The sequence below is a fragment of the Carettochelys insculpta genome, chromosome 2, assembly GCF_033958435.1.
Source record: "Carettochelys insculpta isolate YL-2023 chromosome 2, ASM3395843v1, whole genome shotgun sequence".
Taxonomy (NCBI): domain Eukaryota; kingdom Metazoa; phylum Chordata; order Testudines; family Carettochelyidae; genus Carettochelys; species Carettochelys insculpta.
In genome coordinates, this window is record NC_134138.1 from 109895358 (window position 1) to 109915532 (window position 20175).

The window sequence follows — 20175 nt, forward strand, 5'->3', positions numbered from 1 at the left end:
GAGGAAATGGTTTGGATTCAAAACAAATGTTCTCATAAATGAAGTCATTTCATTCTCTTTGTTTTCTAGATTCCAGAATCCAGCAGGGTTAACCATTTAGCAACAAGAATAGACAACTAATCCATACCACTGTGCCTGGAAGCAGGCACCTGAACCACAGAGACAGATTTGAACCTTTGGAGGTGTCTGACCTCCATGAAAGAGAAGGCTGGCATATACAGTCCTGTACAACCTGAGAAATAGACAGATAAAGTTCCAGCAGCATTAACTGTGAGTAGCATCTGAAATGAGTGATGCTTGGTTTGTAGGGAGGAGTTTGAGAGAGTATAATTTTGTTTCAAATTTGACTCCTGTTCTTAGTATCTGCTTACTCCATATGGTTCATTTTATCAGAAAAAGTGTGTTTAAAACAATTGGGAGATCCTGAAATCATGCCCTATAAATTATATATAGATTTGAGCTTTCCTACTAGAATAGGGACTTTCACTGTGCCTAACACAATTCTTGTATTCCAGTGGCTTTTGTTCTAGTATGTCTTTCTCAGGAAGGAATTCATGTCTTCCATAGTGAATCCTGGAACCCCAGGATATATTCTGTGGAAAAATCCAAAGAATGCATTTTCAAACCCTGTCTGCTGGAATTAGGCTCTACCTAAATGGAATGGATTTTTGGAATCTTTCTTCCTTTCTCTCTTTCTCCAGAATAATAAACAAACAAATGTAACATTCTGCAGCAATGAAGTTAGTATATACTTTCATTCTGTATAAACCCTTTTGCTTGATAATTAAAGTTTAATTGAAAAGTGGGTCTCTGAAGAAATCCCTAACTGCAGAGTGTCTACCCAATTACAGCAGAGTAATAGTTGCAGTGGAAAGCTGTTAATGTATAGCTGTAGTACCTGTTATACATGGAGTATATTTCAGATTTAACATCAGCATTCAGGGCTATGACTGTATTTCGACACTTAAAAGAGCAGATTTTATGCATTTAACATCAGTTTTATGCACTGTAGAGTTCACTGTATCTGCATATAAATATAACCATATGACTGTGTTATTCATACTGAATTAACTGTGAACAAAATGTTTGCATCAACTATTCATGCAGTGACTGCGTTTCCTATCTGTCTCTAGGTGGCAACTGAGTGACTCAGTGCTTTATTTGATTGGCTTTTAGGTAGCAGGCTTTACAGACCTTAAGCCATGAAAAGAAGAAGCTGGGTTTGGTAGCTGCACAGAGTCACTGACAAAAACTATGTTACTGCTCACATCAGTGCACTGCAGGCAGTTTCAGTTGTGATATCTTGTTTGTCTCTTGAGCAAATTGAAACTAACATGCTGAGAGCTGTCTTCTCTTAGTCACACTCCGGCGTATATGTGTGGGTTGTTTTTGTGGTCACAAAATTTTGAGAGTTGTAGAAAAGCAAATATATTAACATGGTGCCTGTTAACAATGTTGTGTCTTATCTTGCAGCAGGGTTTCTCTGATAACTTCCCTTGTTCCCAGGAGTTTTAAAATTTTACATGAAACACTGCAGTTTAAATTTGGGGTATGACATCTCAGGCTCTGCCAAGAGCAATACAGCTTTCCTAAAAATTAAAGAAAATCATCTGGGCTCCTTACTAAGTCAAGAAGTGTGCATTAGGGGGAAGCTCCCATTGCAATCCCCACAAAAAGTTAGTTGCAAGTACATTTATTCATTCTTTTAAAGACAAATCTATTTTTGTTTTCTACATATTGCTTTAGGGCACCAGTGACTAGTATGACTGCTTTAAAACGAACATGAAAATAACTTAAGCATTTAATTAATTTGGCACCTGCGTGTATGCTACAGTTCTCCCAGCCACCCCCAACAGAAATTTCGTAGAGACTTTTACTATGTCTTTTTATAAATTGCCATCACGTCAGCTCAAAAGGAGCTGTTAGAACATGAATGTTATTTCATAGCTTTGGTTGTACGTTATGATCAAAATGAAGGACTGAAGGTAGGATGTGCCTGAGTGACTTGAAGAGAGGAAGGGAGGGAACACCTAGAAAGGGGACAATACGGTGATAAGAGCTATTACTAAATGTGAAGAGCTGTGGAGAGGGTTTAAGAACAAGGCAAAGTCTGGAGGAGTGAAGAAGCCAGTGAGGTAGGAGAGTCAGAGGAGATTAGAAGAGTGGGAATGGGTAGAAATCACTCTTTCCTGCAGGGAGGCAATGGCTTCAGCCGTTGTAACAGCACATGCTCAGTCTGCATGAGCATGCTCAGTAGAAGCCAGGCAGCAAATATAGTGATGCTTCTATAAAAGAGGTAGCAGCCACGCCTACTGACCAGCAATTCTCGGCCCCAGGACTGAACAGTCAATGGACACGCAAGCTACACTTGCACAGATGCGATGCGCTTGACATTTGGGCAGTGCTGCGCGTTCACTGGTTAGCGGCCAGCAAGATGCTGGCTGCATGGTTGGGTGCAACCTTCCAGTACAGACAGGGCTTCCACTGCTGGTTCCAATCCACACCTCTCAAGGAACCCAGAGGCCAACCTAGGTGATTTTAAAAGGCCTGGGATTCCCAACCACTGCTGCTACTGAAGCTGGAGCAGCCTAGGGCCAATGGGCCCTTTTAAATCACCTGGTTTCCAGGGCAATTAGCTCAGGTTTCTCTGCTGTCAGATGCCTGAGTAGCAGCTCTACCATTTTTTCAATCCATGGTCTCGGCTTGCTCTTGGAAGACAAGCAGATGTATTTTGATGCCACCAGTGCCATCCCAGTTTTTATTGGAACTCCTTGTTCCTGGATGGAATCCTGCCTCAGTGGAGGCTAAAAAAGAAAAAAAAAAAGAGAAATTCAGAGACTCTGGATCTCGTTACTCATTCTAAATTGCAGCTGGGACCAAGCCTCGTAGATTTGCACTAGCTTGGGTCGAGCAAGCATATAATGAAAAAACAGTTTAAATGTTGAGGCTCAGGCTCCCAAGCTGATCTGACTGCCTTGGCTTGAGAACCTGAGCTGTGACGTCTGCACTATTTGTTTATTTGTTTGTTTGTTTTTAGCATGACCGATAAAATTCTGCTTTACCTGGGCTGGAGGTTTGCTCCCAGCTGCCATGGAGGTGAAGCCATAGGGGCCTTCTTTGCACCAAGACAGGTGCATAGTAACTCAGCAAAATGCAGACACCGGGTAATGCCAACCACAGAGGGCTAATCCATCTGCTGGTGGTACTGCTCTTCTTAGGCCTGCATGTAAGGGTAGGGAAGATCTCTTTGTCTGAACTTCCTTTCCAAAGACAATCTTTGTGGGCAAATAGTAAGTAGGCAGGAGTTATTTGCTCTTTATTTATTTATTTATTGAAGAAAGCTTGGATTTTATTAAAGTTGCAGGCTAGACTTGTTAAATTATTATTATTTTACTGGTTTAAATAGTGATGGCCATTTTGACATGACTGAAAGCTGAGTTTTAGATGAAAGTGCTAATGAATAGTTTCAAAAATTAATAATGTGTCAGGAGAAGGTTGAGCAACACCTCCGCCAAACCTTTTTTTTGAGACACCACCTCCCTAGGTGCTCTGCTTTTCTTTCTGCAGAGTTGAAGAGCATGAGCTCTTACCAAAACAGTAAGAATGGCCGACATTTTCAGCTATTTTGTTGGTAACTGTTTTTAATTGCACTTTTTTGAAGGAAAAGATGGGTGTGTTTGGAGCATAATATAGTGCAGAGTATTAAACTGCACTGTATTAAACTGTGAAGATCTCCTGGCCCTTCCATGCTGAACGCTGTAGCATTGCAGATGAAGTGGCAGTGCTTTGCTGGCACGCAGAAGTAACTGGGGGACTCCTGCAGACACTCAAAAATGTAGTCATGAAGTACCATCCCTCTCCTGAGCTTCAGATAGTCCCAAAATAAATTCTACTGTTGCTGATCTGGCAGTTGTCTCTTTCCCCCCTGATAGTAGCAGTCAATTTCCACATAACAGCAAAGTCATTTAATTGTCTTATTCACTGATTAATCCTTGGTGTAGGTTTCCAGCACAGAGCAATCTGTGGCAGGCTGCACAGTACAATAACCACAGCCAACCCGAGTTTTACCAAATGTAATTCCTATTATCGCTCTTATTGCTCAGTAGTGTGTCAGAGGGCTGATCCTGATCCCTTTGAAGCTGATGGCAAAACTCTCATTGAATGTGTCTGAAGAAGGTGGATCAGGGTTTTTTGTTGCTTGAAAACAACTAAACATTAGGGTGTTGTGATTACTGGAAGACTACAAATAACAATGTATAGATACAGTGTAAGTTGCCTGTTCTTAAAGATATAACTGCCTCTTTATTATATAACTTCATAATAAGTGTACACCTTTAAACACTACCCTTTATCTGATTCCCTCATCCAATAACACAGACTCAGCAGTTCCCAAAACACTGCAAACACCACACAAGGCCCTTTGTTGTGTTAGCAGGATCTGGCTTCCAGCTCCTACCCCAGCAGCAGAATCACAGATTCCACAGCAGAACTACTGGAGCTACTTCTCTAGCTGCATGAAATTCGACAGTTTGGGGTAGCAGAGATTTGTACAGAATGACTGGGTCACAGTTACCTCTATGGGCCTAGACACCTGCAGTTTGTAGCTCACTGGGCCCAAAGGGGTAGCTACGCCAGGGAAGAATTCCCTTGAGGGAAGACAGGCTACCATAAACTCCAGTCCTCCAATAGGTTTGTAAAGAGGAAGACAAGTGTAAAATTCATTGGCTGCTACCTGGGAGCTGTGTTGAATCAATATATGTGTGCCTGGCTTCTTGTTCTCATTGGGTGGACACATGCATTTTCAGGACTATGGCTTCCAATTTCCCATTGGAGTGATGGGATGGCAGCTTCTGCTACAGAGGAGCTCTTCCATGGGGCAGCTGCCCCATTCCGCAGCACACCACAGCAGCAGCCCCTTCTACAGCAAGCTCCACCATAGGGTGGCTGCCTCATTCCTTGGCATCCGATGCCTTTGGGCAGCAGCTCCTGCTGTGGGGAAGCTCCTCTGAGGCGCAGCTACCTTGTTCCCCAGCATGGCAGCCCCTGCTGCCAGGGATCCCTGCTGCAGGGCAGCTCCTCACCTGCCACCAGGAGGCTGCACAGCCCTTATTTTTGGCACCCCCTTTCCCCAGAAGCTTGTGAAGCCCCCACATTCCACTCCCTCTCATTGAAATGCTGCGGAGCCTCCATCTCCAGTGCCTCACCATGGGGCAGCATCCTGCATTGCCAAGGAGCCCTGATGTGGGACAGCAGCCCCCATCTCAAGAGACTGGTGGTCTGTGTTTGCCATATATTGCACTCATTACTCAGTGGTGCAAACCGCTCTCTGTTGTGCAAATGACATCAGGATGCTCAGAGCAGTACAGAAGTAAACACATCATTTTCAATTATTAATAGACTGTTAATGGTTAATGGTTGGAGGATCTTAAACAAATTTTGTTTTCACCTTTATGTCTCAACACACATTTTTTTGCTGAAGAGTTGTCACCTCGGCATTTACTACTAAGGCTATGCCTACACTAGGCAACGTAAGTCGACTGCAGAGGTGCATTTCTAGCTACAGCAATAATGTAGCTAGAACTGACATGATCTGCGCTCAGCTTACTTGGCTGTCCCAGCTGAGAAAGGTCAACAGGGGAGTTTCTTCCATTGACCTCCCTTACTCTTTGCATCTCTCATGGAGTACAGGAGTCCACTGTGACCCTGAGAAGTCAATTCTGCATGCTCTTGCCAGATGCACAAAATCAAACCCTGGAATATTGACCCTGAGCAGGTCTATCTTCTGGACTACTGCAGACATAGTCCACTTCTCCCACTGACAATGTACAACTCCCATTGGCATCATTGGGATCTGCCTTTTTCAATCCCCAGGAATGCATTTTTTTTTTTTACCTGCAATCCTTTTCGTGAAAACGGGACCAGCACTGAGGGAGCTCAGAAGCCTTGAAGGCTATCTTCTTGCTATTCCTTGATTTCAGCATACCACCCTTTCACCTATCCAGCTAAATTTCCCAGCACAACTTGAATTTAAATATTCTAATAAATTTGTTTTAGAAACTCTTACAGCTCCCTTGCGCCTTTTGCAGGGAAACACTCTCTGTTTTTATTTTTTTTTTCTGGGAGATGGAGATTTCTTTGTGCTTGGGGGTGACTGATTGAATTTTACCTGAGCTAAATTATATTTGCACATTCTAGTAATTGCAAAGGGCTACACAGAGAAACAAAGCATTGACTGCCGTTGTACCAGGATTTCCCAGACGTATCATTTCAAACTGATATGAAAAAAAGCCTTGCAATGCATTAATAATGGCAGAAAATATAACTCAGTTGGTGAAGGTTGAACAGAGGGCTTTTTTTTTCTTAGCTACAAAACAAGCTGTAGACCTCAGGTGACTAGCATTTATTGTTAGAATGGGTTTTCTATTGCACACCTTCTGAAACACAAAATAAAGATTTATACTGACCAACTCTCCTTTCTGTATGCTATAGAGCTAGATTGTACATGGGAAACACTCTCTTCAATAGTGTACTTTGTGAGGCTCTAGGGTTTTGTCTTAGTCAAGGGAAATGGTTCAGGATTCAGTCGTGGGGCAGGTTAGTCATAGTACGGTGTCATCTCATGGCTGGAAATATTATGGCAGCAACAAAGATCTTTGGAAAACTGTGCAAGCTTTTCAAATAATATCACCATGAAAACAAGAGAGAGAACCACTAGCAGAACCATTTTCAACCATCTCTTGTACCTGTATGATTATTAATAGAGCAGGGCACAGCAGTATGCTTTTTAAGGCATATTATAATGACTGAGGAAGAGTTCCTTCTCTCTCTAAAGCAAGGAATAGTGAAGCCCAGCTACATGTAACAATAATATTTATCACATGTCTAGCAAGGTATTTAAATACATGCCTAAATTTAAGCATTTGAGCTATCCCATTGACTTTACTGGAACTACTCATGTACTTCAAGTTACGTGCATGCTTATGTAGAAGTACTTCGTTGAAATTGCCCAGACAAAGAAGATACTGGGTTGAATGGAGTTGCAGAGAAATATGCATAAAATATAAGTATTGTAATTGAAGAGAGGATCACAATATGTCCCAATCTGTTGTAGGATTTTTCTTGGGCTATAGTGTAATGCTTTGACACAGTTATACAGATGTACAGAGCCATCATTGCAATACAGCATCCTGGTGTTTCACCATGCAAGTAGCTCATAATTGTGACTGAAACTACATTCAAAGACATGGAGACAGATCCTCATGTCACAGTTCCTTAATTTATATCAGCTCAGGATCTGGTTAGGATCTCTCCAGATCTCTAAAGCCTAGTGCCATTTACATAGTAGAACTGTCTGCTTTCTGACTATTCTGGTGATGTGATGATAACAAGATATCATTTGCTCTCATAAGGGGAAGGAACATATAGAAATTTTAACAATAGCATTTTTTGATTCTGTTTTGCCCTTGCCAGTGTTCTCAGGTAACGGCACTAGCAGCACTAACAAACCTGTATTGTTGTTGTTGTTGTTGTGCAATGCTACGAGAGACTCTAAGTAGGAGCCACATCCATGTCTGGTGTTTTACAAGCACTTCTGCTTTTCCATTTCAAATTCTGGAAGTACGCAGATCAGATCTCTCTGCCTTTACGCTTTTGCAAATTTTAATGCATTATTAATAATTTTGTAGCTGTTTAGCAGAAAATGTTATTTCAGTGCTGTCTCCGATAAGAGTCTTAGTCACCGTGTGCACAATTTTCCAAGCCACCACACAACCTGAGTTTCTAATTTGCTTCTTCTGTTCAAATACAGGAGGGACCTTCTGAGAATAATGTTCCTCATTATCTGATTGCTTTTGTGAATGGTTTCCGGCAGCCCAGGTGTACTTATCATCGTATCATAGATATTAGAGATGGGAGACTTATTAAGTAATCTAGTCCACCCTGGCTAACCATTGATCATTTTATCTGTAGAACACATTTTATTTGTAAATCATTGTATTTGTAGAACACTGCTATACCCAGGTTCAGAATTCAAGAAACAAATAACGTGTGGAATGACAATCAAAAGTAAATTTAAAAAGCCACCAGAAAGAGATATTGCTGGAGCTCCTGCACAGTGCAATCCGGTCACAGTATCAGCTTTCAGTCTGCTGTCAGTGAAAGGTTGCAATAACACGATCAGAGACTTTTCCTGTCCCAGCATTGCTGAACAGTTGACCAGTCAGACAGAAGGTGCCAGGAGATTAAGAACGGAACGGATATTTTCTTGTCGTCACTGCAAATGATAGAAGAATAGGTCAATCGGCAACAGGTAAATAAGTGGCCAGGCAGTGAAATGGATCAAGGGAACACATGGAAAAGAAGAGAAGATTTTGACCCTTTTCAACTGACAAAAATGTTGTCAAAAACACCATCATGAAACATTTGAGTTTTCTCTAAATTTTGTTTTTTAATGAAACACTGAAATGAAAATATCTTGCACAGTTTTCAGAAAATTTCAACATATTTGGTATTGATAGGAAAAATCTCATTTTCTCTCACTTTTATCGCTTTTTGTCTCATCTTTCTACTAAAATAGATGGGGGGAAGAGAGCAGAGAAATAAGGGTAAGCAGAAGGGAAACAATTTTGTCACTTTTTCCTTCTGAAAAAAAGTGGAACAATCAAGGGAGGGTAAATTTTTTTCTTCACCAAAAATGAAGCAAAATTTTTAAATTGTTGTTTGGAGAAAAAAGGAAAACATTTCCAACAAGAAATAAGTCCTATATATAAGACTGGCTCTTCTGGAAACCTGGATGACATAGGGTTTGATGTGAACTACAAGAAAAATCTTTAGCATGGGGGAAATTTAAGTCCTGGTAATCTATCCTATACCTAGAACAGTGGTGGGCAATAGCCAGCTCTCAGGCCAGACGTGGTTTGCCACAGTTATTCCAGGTTGGGCCACCGGCACTATATTCAGCTGTGTCTCCTATGTTATGGTTTTCTGCAGCTCCTGTTGGCTTCAGATTGCTGTTTGGAGCCAATGGGAGCTGTAGGAAGTTGTACAGACTGGGCATCACTTTGCTCAGCTCCCATTGGCCAGGGATGGTGATTCAAGGACAACAGGACCCATATGCACCCATACCTGCAGAAGCGCAGGTACATAAATAATGGCAGCCTGACAGGGGTAATCCTAGTGAACAACCTCCATCTTCTTACCCATTCCTGCTAATATGGAAGGAGGGTACCACATTGGCTTCCTATATGCTTCTGTAAGGACTGCTAACAAAAGCAAATGTTGGTAGGGAAGTGAGGGAAATGGCAGCAGGAATAGGCTAGTTTATATGTGTATGAATCAACAGGCAAATATTTGAAGAGCAGAAATGTTTAATGTTAAATATGAACAATACAGTACAACCTTTGAGTTACAAACACCTTGGGAATGGAGGTTGTTTGTAACTCTGAAGTGTTCATGACTCTGAACCAAACTTTGTGGTTGTTCTTTCAAAATTTACAACTGAGCACTGACTTAATTCAGCTTTGAAACTTTATTATGCAAAGGAAAATATTGCTTTCACTTTATTTTTAGTAGTTACATTTAACACAATACTTTACTGTATTTGTCTTTCTTGCTTTCTTTCTTATCTCTCTGCTGCTGCCTGATTGTGTATTTCCAGGTCCAAATGAAGTGTGTGGTTAGTTGGTCAATGTAGTGTGCACAAGTCTGGGGTTCCACTTTATTTCTGTTGTTTGACAAATTATTCCTGTATTATTCAGCTCATCCACCCTTAATAAATGTAGTCAACATATATGTTCAGTTAGCAGGAGGATATCAGTCTGGCTCTGTCAGCCTGGTAACCCTTTTTATGAGCTGGATGTTTTTGCTTTTAACATTTGAGTTGAACCAAATATGAAAAGTGGAGTCCGAGGAATCCCATTCTGCCTAATTTCTGCCACCTGATTAAGTCTATCCATAGCTTCATGAAAGTGGATCCCTATTTAATATTGCTGTCTGCTTTACAGCATCCATTACAAATGCTCTTAATTTTTATAGCTGTTGCAAGTTTTTCTTCTTTTCATGCATTTGAGAGCTATGCATTTCAGACAAACAATATGTTCTCAGCTGTCTGAAGCATGGATCCAGTGTTCTGTATGTGATAGCACAGAGCTATACTATACACTGGAAGGCCCAGTGTTAATGCCCTACCTCATCAGCTTAGCATTTTCTCTTACCTGTCCTGCTTCACCATTCCACTCTTTGCCATCCAGAGGGCAGGGTGGACCTGTAAATCATCAGTAACTGGCATAGCTCCCGGTTAACTTTGTCTCCTAGACCTAGATGTCTCCCAGACATCATCTCCAGACCCTGTGCCTTTTTTTTCTGCTTGCATAGCAGAGGACCAACCTTTTTAAATGGGAAAAGCTGGTTTTCCATTTCTCAATAAGTGGCTCCCTTTCCCCAAATTCCTGACATGTGTTCTCCATACAACACACCTCCCAACTGCCAATGTGTGGTCTTATTGTTAGGGAATTAATAGCTGGGAAGCAGGTCAGCCAGGCCCATTTGATGAGGTAACTAGCTGGGCAGGGAGAGTTGTCTGAGTAGAGGAGCAGGAGAGACAGCACTTGGAAGGGGTCAGGTATTGAATGGTGGTGGGAGACTAGAACTGGGATGGAGAGGAGGCAATAATTTGAGAGTTTTGTGAGCGTAGGGTGAAAATTCCTGCAGCAGGCAATGGTTTGTGCTAAAGACCCCTTATTTGATTCCTAAAGTCTGGAACAGGCCTATAATCCTATAGTACAGAAACCCAGTTAGCATGAGTGGAAAGATACCTCATTGGGCCCCCCTCCCTCATCTCACTCACAAGACCCAGGGAAGGTTGTCCCTGCTTGGGCAACACCTTGGAGTCTGAAGGGAGGACTGTTGCCTCAGCAACCACATTCCAAAGAGGCCCTGTATATGAGAACTGAGTTTTGGTGCTTTCTCCTCCACCATCCCAGACTTGTACTTGTACTCAAAACAAGTATGTTATCGCTTTATGCTGTTAATGTCTTTGCTTCAATCCTCTAGATACACACCTCTGGATGTATTAGTGTGGAGGCACCATCATTACCCATGTAGATACATCATCCATCCTATCCAACATAAATATGTTATTGTCTATCGGTTTTGTTTTAATAACTTGTTAGGGAAAACCACCGGTGCTAGAGATAAGATGTTCTATAAGCTATGGGTGGGGATACTCTGTAACCTTTTTAGATTAGTGGCATATTGTGCTCATTTCGTCTTGCTGCTAGGACCTATCCAGGCGTGGGTGACACCCATGCTGTAGTTTCCTCCTGCCCATCAATAATCTATATAATCAATTGTAACCTATTGTCTGATGGTGATCACTGAGCCTAACATGCAAGGTGACACCCCACCAGCTGTGTGTAATAAACCGTCCTGTTTGCTTCATACTCTGTGTCCAGGCTTTGTTCCAACAGTGAGTGCTTTTGAGAAGGCCAAAGAGGAATGAGGAGTGAATGATGACTATAGCAATGCTCTGTACTCTAGGACAGGGATGAACAAACTTTTTACGTCGGGGACCACTTTTTGTCCCTGCAGTTAGCAGTTCCCTACAACCTGTCTAATGTAATCCAAACTGATGGAAATTTTGGTTATGTTCATATGAAAAAGAAACCTTTTTGGCATGTGTAAGAAAATAAGTATGTAGAATGTAAAAACTTAATTCGTCGGTATATAAATGTGAATACACATATGTCAAAATTGCAACATATTTCAACATTAATGTGATGGATGAGCCTGAAACCCAGCAGCTGATTGTGCTGTGCCTCCCTTATGAAATTTCATGCCCCCTCGGGGGCCCACTTTGCATGCCCCTACTCTAGCAGTCAAGAGGGAAAGCTATATTGTTTACCTCAACCAGCCAAGAACTTTGTCATCCTTAAATGGCATATTGTCTTCACAGGCAGATAAAAGCTATAAGTAAAATGGTGGTCCACTGTCATCTCTAGTTCTCACATCAATCTGAGAGGAGGTGTTCTTCTGAAGATAAAGGAGAAAAGGAAAATTTGAGGGAAAAGAGGAAAGTGATGCCAGTTGAGAGAAGTTGGCTATCAGATCTGTGTGAAAGTAGGGCAACTCAAGAACAGCTTGGCTGTGTCTACAGTACAAAAATAACTTCGAAGTTGGTTAATTGGAAGTACAACTTTGAAGTAACCAACTTTGAAGTAGAGCATCTACATGCCCTACTTTGAAGTAGGGCACTACTCCTTTCCCATGAATGGAGTAAGGACTGCGAAGTTGGGCTCCCTTTGAAGTTAACTTCAAAGTAAGGGAAAATGTGTGTCGACTCTTTGCTGGTTACTTTGACGTAGTGCCTAACTTCAAAGTTAACGTTGAGTTAGTTCCTAGTGCTGACGCACCACTAGTGAGAGTAAGGTAGTAAGGTAATTTTGAAGTTGCGCAGGTACCACCACTTCGAAGTGAGCAACTTTGATGTTCACATGGTGGGAATTGTGCTAATAAGTTGCTGCTTATGCAGCACAGAGCCTCATAGCTATTCCCCAATCTAGCCGATTAGCATGCCCCCTTTGAAGGAGGGGGCTAATGCAGATGAGCCCTTTGTATGGGACAGTTCTGTGCATTGTAAATGAAATGTAGGTATTTATTTATCAGAGGAAAACACATCAGTCCCCTTGACACCTTTGACCTAGGAATATGCCAAGAAAAGATAATGCAACTTGAAGTTGGTTGCTGGAGTGGCTTCCCTTTTAAGGAGGGTCTCTAGTGATAGCTATGGAGAGTGGGAAACAGCCTTTCATAAGCTGAGAGATATGCAGAACCTCAAATGGAGCAACTGGCTTCTGCACGGATGCCCCTGGTCTTTCCGATCACAATAAAATGTGGAGGGTTTCCAGGAAACCTTAACAGGGAGGTAAACCTGAAGGCTCAATGTCAAGAGGAAATTCTCCAGAGCTGTTCTCCCATGCAGTCTTCTGCTAAGTAAGAGGGCAATCTCCCCCCTCGTTATTTAATTCCAACATTTTAGTGTGTTGTTTCAGTCTGTAATTATATGAAAGGTAGGGAGTATAAGGGAAGAGTTTGTATGACAGAAACTATGAAAAATAAAGATGCATTTTTATGAGTAGCTGGAAGTCCCTTCATGGTTTAAGCACTGAATAATTTTTCCATGTGTTTTGTGACTCAGATGATCTTAAAACGCTGAATACATTTATTCACAAGACATGAACTTGCAGTAGGAAAACCAAAATAAAAAACAACACTAAGAAAACAGAAAACCACCTCACTGGCAGCTTTGATAACACATGGAAGGGACAAATATTGTGATTTTATTAAGGAATATTTTAAATGTGATCCAGAAGACTTTGAAGTTTAAACTCGAGAACATGCCAGAAATTTCATTTTGCTGAGAAGTGGAAGCCATGAATATGTCCTTCAACCAGCTTGTATTATGTCATACGGGTGGTACTTCCATCCTTATTGTGACCTTATCATTACCAGCAGATAGCTTTAATTAGAAAATATGTTTAGTAGTAGGACCATTTTCTGAAGGACAAAAAGAACTCAGCTACTGTAGAGTTTCCTACATTTGCATTATGTAGCACATTAAAAGCAAATGCATAGAGATATTTATTATGTAAATACTCATTATATAGCACAAGCAATAGCAAATATGATGGATAAGGTTAAAATGGATTTCGATTATAACCTTTCTTTCTTTTTAGTTGCCCGTATTGGTTTCTTAAAGATTTCCTTTGCACCTTACTCTCTCGGAAACTTTCCAGACTTCTAGATGGGCTTCTCTTACATCACAGTTGACGTATGGTTTTTCATGTGGTCCTCCTCCTGTGACAATGCATGGGCTGATATGTGCTGTTGCCAATAAAATGCCAGTCTCTTTTCTCCACCAAATCAAAATGGAAGTCAATATTGAACTTCAAAGTTTTAAGATGCTTCTAAGAATAGAAATCAATTCATATCTTATATGTTGTTTGAAGGCTTGAAGCTGGTTGCAGCTGAGTTTTAACTGTATTTCAGGTGGACTTTCCCCTCCATGCTTCAATAAAGGCTTTTACAATTACTTTGTCAAGGCACCATTTTAATAGAAGGCTCCTCTATTTAGATCCTTGGATTTATTTCAGTGTGGCAACGATGTTCTGAGTATCAGCTTGAGCAAGGTACAGTGAGATCTACTTCCCCTCAATGCAACATGTATGCAAATGTCTTGAGCCTGTCGTGCAGTGCGTTGACTATATGCTGAGGTAAGTCCCAGTTCATCTCTGGCTTTTCAGCTGCAATATTAGTGACTTTGAGGGGAACAGTGTGTAGAGGACCTTGGGGGTACTTTACAAATAAGATTTTACAAATAAGCACACAGTTTGAGAAACTCATTGATTTGTTCTATCTCCATCCTCTTTTTGTTTAGCATGAAGCCCAATTTCTCACTTAACATGTCATGTCCTAGCCAGTTACTTAAAATGACCACAACAGTGAGCACTGGCACCAGCTAAGAGGAAAGCATGATAGAAGCACCAAACTGGAGGAAAAAATAGGTCTTAGGTTTGGGGAAGAGGGAGATTATTTTATTTGTGCATTGTGGTTCTCTCTGGCAACTTGATCCTGTCTGCTCATGGAGCAAGAATGGCAAAGGACATAAAAGGCAATGAGGAGAGGTTCTGTAATTTTATTATGAGCAAGAGAAACGTGAAGGAAAATGTAAGTTCACTATTTAGTGAGGAAGGAGATCTAATAAAGGCACAGCATCAAAAAAAAGCTGAGGTGTTTGATGCCAATTTATGTCAGTCCTCATTAACAAGATAAATAGTGACCAGATGCTTAACACAAGTAGTATTAACAATAAGTAGGAAGGATTTTGCAAGTCAAAATAGGGCAATAATAGGTTAAAGAATATGTAGAGAATATGGACATTTTCAAGTCAGGGGAACTAATATATATATATATATATATATATATAATTTACATACCTATCTCATAGAACTGGAAGAGACCTTCAGAGGTCATCAAGTCTAGTCCCCTGCCCTCACAAAAGAACCTAATTTGCTTTTGTTTAAAGGTACTTGCCCAGATCCCTAAATGGCCCCCTCAAGGGTTGAGCAAAGAATTGGGTTTAGCAGGCTAATGCTCAAACCACCAAGCTATCCCTCCCTTGTCATGAAGTGTACATGAGGGTACTTAAAAATTAGCTGAAACGATCTTGGACCCATCACTGAGAACTGCTGGAGGATGGGTAAGGCCTGAAAGGAATGGAGAAGAACAAACACTGCGGAGAAAAGGAGGAAAAAAAGACAACTTAGGGAATTGTGGAGCATTTAGCCTACTTCTGTACCTGGAATAAGTATTACACAATCAATTTGCAAGCACCCAGAAGATAATAAAGTCCTAAGGAATAGCCAGCATAGATTTGTCAAGGACTAACCAGGCAAATTCACTGGCCTATGGGCTTGGGTGGTGGAGGCAGGCCATTCCTTGGGAAGTGCAGGGCCCAGGACAACCTCCCCACCCCTGATTCATCCTGGCCCTTCCCCCAAGCTCTTCCCTCTCCTTTCCCTCCCAAAAAACACACCTCCCCGACTGGTGTGACTCGTGGGTTTATTAGGGTGCCTGGCTTTGGCAGCCAGAGTCACACCTTTCTGTGCACTCACCACAGCAGTGGAAAATGGAGCAACTTGGCCCCAGCACACTGTGCTCCCCCAGAGCCCAGCTCCCAGTTGGGTTGCTTGTGGGAGCTGGGCTGGCTGGGGTGCTTCCCCTCTTGCTGCTGCATGAGGTGAAGCAGAGTGACCTGTCTGGGAGAGGATGGACTGAAGGGATACACACTAGGGCCAAATAGCTCTGCTTACTTTGGCTTCCATTGCTGCTGGTTAGTACAGGAATGGGCCTGATCCCCGGTGCCAGTACCAGCGCCATCACTGCCCCCCGTTAATCTCTCAGACCACCCTTGGCCCCATGGGGTCCCAAACTATCCTATGGATGGGACAACTCTGGTTGGAGGGAAGCTGCAGACTTGATATATCTTGATTTTATGAAGGTTTTTGACATAGTCACATGTAGCATTCTCATAAGTAAAGTAGGGCAGTATGGTCTAGAATAGATGAAACTACTGTAAGGTGAAGCCAAAACTTGCTGAAAGGCTGTAATCAATGACTAGTTATCAATGGTTCACTGTCATTCTCGGGGGACCTATCTCGTAGTGACCTGGAAGGTGGCTAGCACACTGGAGGAAAGGATTAGAATTAAACTGGCATTGAAAAATCTGAAATAACTAGATAAAATTCTATAAGGACATGTGCCAAACACTACACTTAGGAATTAAAACATCATATACAAAGGTTCACAAATTGGAATGAATGACTAGGTAGTAGTACCACTGCGAAGGGTTATAGTTGGCTATGGTGAATCACAAATTGATTAGTGAGTCAGTGGTGTGATGCAGTTGCAAAAAAGGCTAACAGAGTGAGGTGTGTTAATTAGTGTGTTGTATCTAAGAACTGGGAGTTAATTTTTCCCCCCAGTCAGCATACTACTCCCTCAGCTGGAGTATTGTGTCCAGTTCTAGGAGCCACTTTTTAGTAAAGATACAGACAGATTGGAAAGAATCCTGAGGACAGCAACAACAATGATAATAAGTTTAGAAAACCTGACCTCTGAGGAGAAGTTAAAAAAATAAACTGTGTGTACTTAGTTTTGAGAAGAGATGACTGAAGGGAGAACCTAGTAACAGTCTTCAAATGCGTTCCAAGGAAGGCTGTGGACTCCCCATCACTGGAGGTTGAAACAAACATGTTAGACAAACACCTATCAAGAGTGGGTCCGGGCACACTTGGTCCTTCTGAAGTGAGGGGTTGGGATTAGATGACCTCTTGAGCTCCCTTTTAGCCAGACATTACTGTGATCATGTCCTGGGCAGATTAGAAGAAAGTTGGGAATTTCTTGAATATCCCTGTGTGCATGCTCAAAGACCCCTCCAATCCATTCTAAATCAGGGAGGAAAGACAAAGCCATAGCAAAAGCTTATGCTCAAGCCTGAGATGCACACATTTGCATAAAGTGTTCAAACAATTCTGAATAATAGAATTATTATAAAAATCGGATTTTTCCCCTGAATACTTCATGAAGCGCAAGGAAGGGACTCGGTTATCTGAATAAATAATTCACTGCGAATTTCTCAGTTTTAGCTTGTCCCAAATATTTACATTCCTATCACCTAATCTACTGAACAAGTCAGATAGGCCTAAATCCTGGAGTGTTTTTTACCTTCCTTGGCAGCATGGGACATGGGTCACCAGCTGGTTAAATTGGAGTGAATTGTGGATTCTCTCTACCTTGAAGGATTTGGGTAACTCAGACAGAGGTTCTGAGGCTATTACAGGAGAGAGCGGGTAAACTGCTGTGGCTTGTGAGGTGCAGGAGCTCAGATTAGATGATTAAAGTCCGTGAACATCTATGAAGATTAATGCCAGAGGAAAAGAAAATTTTGCCATCCGTCAAATAATCACACAGGGACAGGGCCATGCGGAGGGAGGGGTGGGACTTGGGGCAACCCTCCCTCCCCCCACAGTGCAACCTTCCTGCACTTCATGCCTGACCCCTCCCCAGCTTCACCCACACCCTGTCTCCTTACCCTCTTCCTGACCAACTGGGTGAGAGGATTAACTAGGGCAGGGTACAGTGGTGGTGGTGGCAGCAGCAGCAGAGGGTCGTCTCCCTCCAGCCCCTCTCTCACACTCAGCACCCAGCATGAGTGGCAGCCTGCTCTGCCCTGCCCCACCACGCCCTCCTGGCCTGCTGAGCTCTGCTCCTTTACAGTTGGTGAGGAGAGGAGGTCAATTCCCAATGGGGCAGGCTGCTGCTCATGCTGCCTGCATGGTGAGTACGGTGTGTGGGGGAGAGGCAGAGGCAACCCCCTGTTTCTGCCACAGCTTCCTGCTGCCACCACTGCACTCTGCCCCAGGTAATCCCCCCCATCCCATACATAGGGCAGCTGGGGTGGCTGCTGTGGAGCCTGAGGATGGATGGAATGGCTCAACATGGGGATGTGTCAGGTCCAGGAAGCTGCTATTAATTGCATTGGTATGTACATTTTAAAGTGTTGGTCACTGTAGTCCCATAGACTTGCTAAAACTTCCACTCTATGATCAAGATTCCTTGTTTATTGGTGGAGATAGCAACCTATCCATATAGAAAATCATACTGCTAGGTCATGTAAGATTACTGTATGTTGCAGCCATCATTCAGAATCTGGACATGCTTGTTTGTAAGCACATATCTGAATGCTTTCCTGAGTCAGGTCCTCAGTGATGAAATATGGCTGGTATTTGATGTCCAGGTGAATACCAAGAGAAGGGATTTATTCCTTACATAAATACAGCATGGCTTCAAATTTTACAAAATGGTGGTGGCAACGTGGATGGAAAAAAATCAACATATAAGGGTTAATTATTGGATTCTTGAAAACTGACAGCTTTTAAAAGTTTTCAGCTGACTGAAGATACGCTTGCAAAATTTGGAATATTTTGCAAAGTCCATTGAAAAAATGTTTTTTTTCATGTGATGGCTATATACAAAATATATTTGAAAGGGTTGTTTTGTGTTGATATTATAATGATGACTTTTTTTGTCTTGAAGATTCTCATGTCATATACCTTTCGTTTTGTTGTTTATATACTCACTATGCTATATGTGTCCTTTTAAGAGCAGAATCATTGCATAAACAATGGTATTTCTAATAATTCAAGTCAATATTGTTGTATCAACATTCAACATTGACAAAACAGTTAAAACACTGTATTAGAAAAACCAATGAGAATATAGTACTTTGACGATTCAGCTCACTACAGCTCCAAGTCATTACAACAAACAGCAATGAAAAAGTACAATCAATTAATTTGGATTTCATCAACAAAATTTAACCTTGATCATCATCAGTAGCAGTGTGGTGTTATTGAGGACCACATAATGACCTCTCTTCATTTCTCAGTTTGAAAGCCTTTTGCTGAATCAACATTTCCTGGCCAAAGACTTGTTCTGTCTTCAGAGAGCATTTTGTTTTTACCCGTACTTAATTCCCAGTGAGTATGTATCTTCTCTTTGTCTCTGCCATTCAGAACCCTTTCCATTTCTTGTTAATTTATAAACTGTGCAGCGAAATCAAATGAGAGTCCCATAGGGCCTTCTTTTTTTTTTTGTAAACATGCGACTGCTTAGTGAAAACATAGAGGTATTTCAGTTGCTAAACACAGCAGGAAAAATAGTCTTAGGGACATCATGGCAAATCAAATGCAGCATCTGTTCCAAACTGTACCCTGCCTGCCTAGTTATGATACGTATTTTTGGGGCAAGCCGTATTTAAGAAATTTTCTGGCTGTATCTGGACTAAAATTGCTGTTAAACTTCCCCTGCTACATTATCATTAGTTGGATAGAAGTGCAAGATGTAGCTGGTTGAAGCATTCCCATTCACTGAGAAAACAGTGACACACTGAAAGCCAATTAGTTGAGACTTTATTTAATCTATTGGATTGCAAAGGACAGCATCACCTCTACTGGCTGTCTCTTTAAGAAGCTCTGAAACAAAACAATGGGATCAAAATAGGCTGAAATGCTATGAAAAGTTTGGTTTAGACCCTTATCAGAATAATCTACTGCTTCATCAAGGACTTCCTTTTTTACAATGTTCTCATGGCAGACCTCAATGACTGCTTCTTGTTTAGAAAATGATCACAAAGCTAAAAGTCTGAATTGATTACACCGAATACATACATTCCAATAGAAATCATTTCTATTTCTTGTTAGGGGACACTGCTCTTTATTGTTCTTATGATCTTGTGGAAGTTCAGAAGTTACAACATGCCTTAAAAATGGATGCCAAGAGTTCTCATGTAGGAGCGCTAGATTTCTCTGTATTTTGCCAGTGATGAGTCTGGGCTATCGTGTGTGTGCATAGTGTATGTGCTTTACAGTCAATGTGTCTCTTCTTACTCCATGAAGCAGTTACACAAATTTTAAAATAGTGTAATAGGGCAAAAGCATAATCGCTTTTCTAGGGTGAGTCTTAAAGAAAATGAGAGAGCAAAAACTGATAGACTTTAAATAAAGTCTGTAAAAAGTTAACAACCTCTTTCAATAATTATGTATCTACTAAAAATAATAA

At 41.5% G+C, this 20175-nt stretch overlaps 1 long non-coding RNA gene across 1 annotated transcript; it reads left to right on the forward strand.

The window, feature by feature from the left end:
• Nucleotides 1-208: 208 nt before the first annotated feature.
• Nucleotides 209-19069, forward strand: LOC142008991 (uncharacterized). Its single transcript, XR_012644299.1, has 3 exons — nt 209-270; nt 14129-14267; nt 19004-19069. It is a non-coding gene; the product is annotated as an uncharacterized LOC142008991 (long non-coding RNA).
• The last annotated feature ends 1106 nt before the right edge of the window (nt 19070-20175 follow it).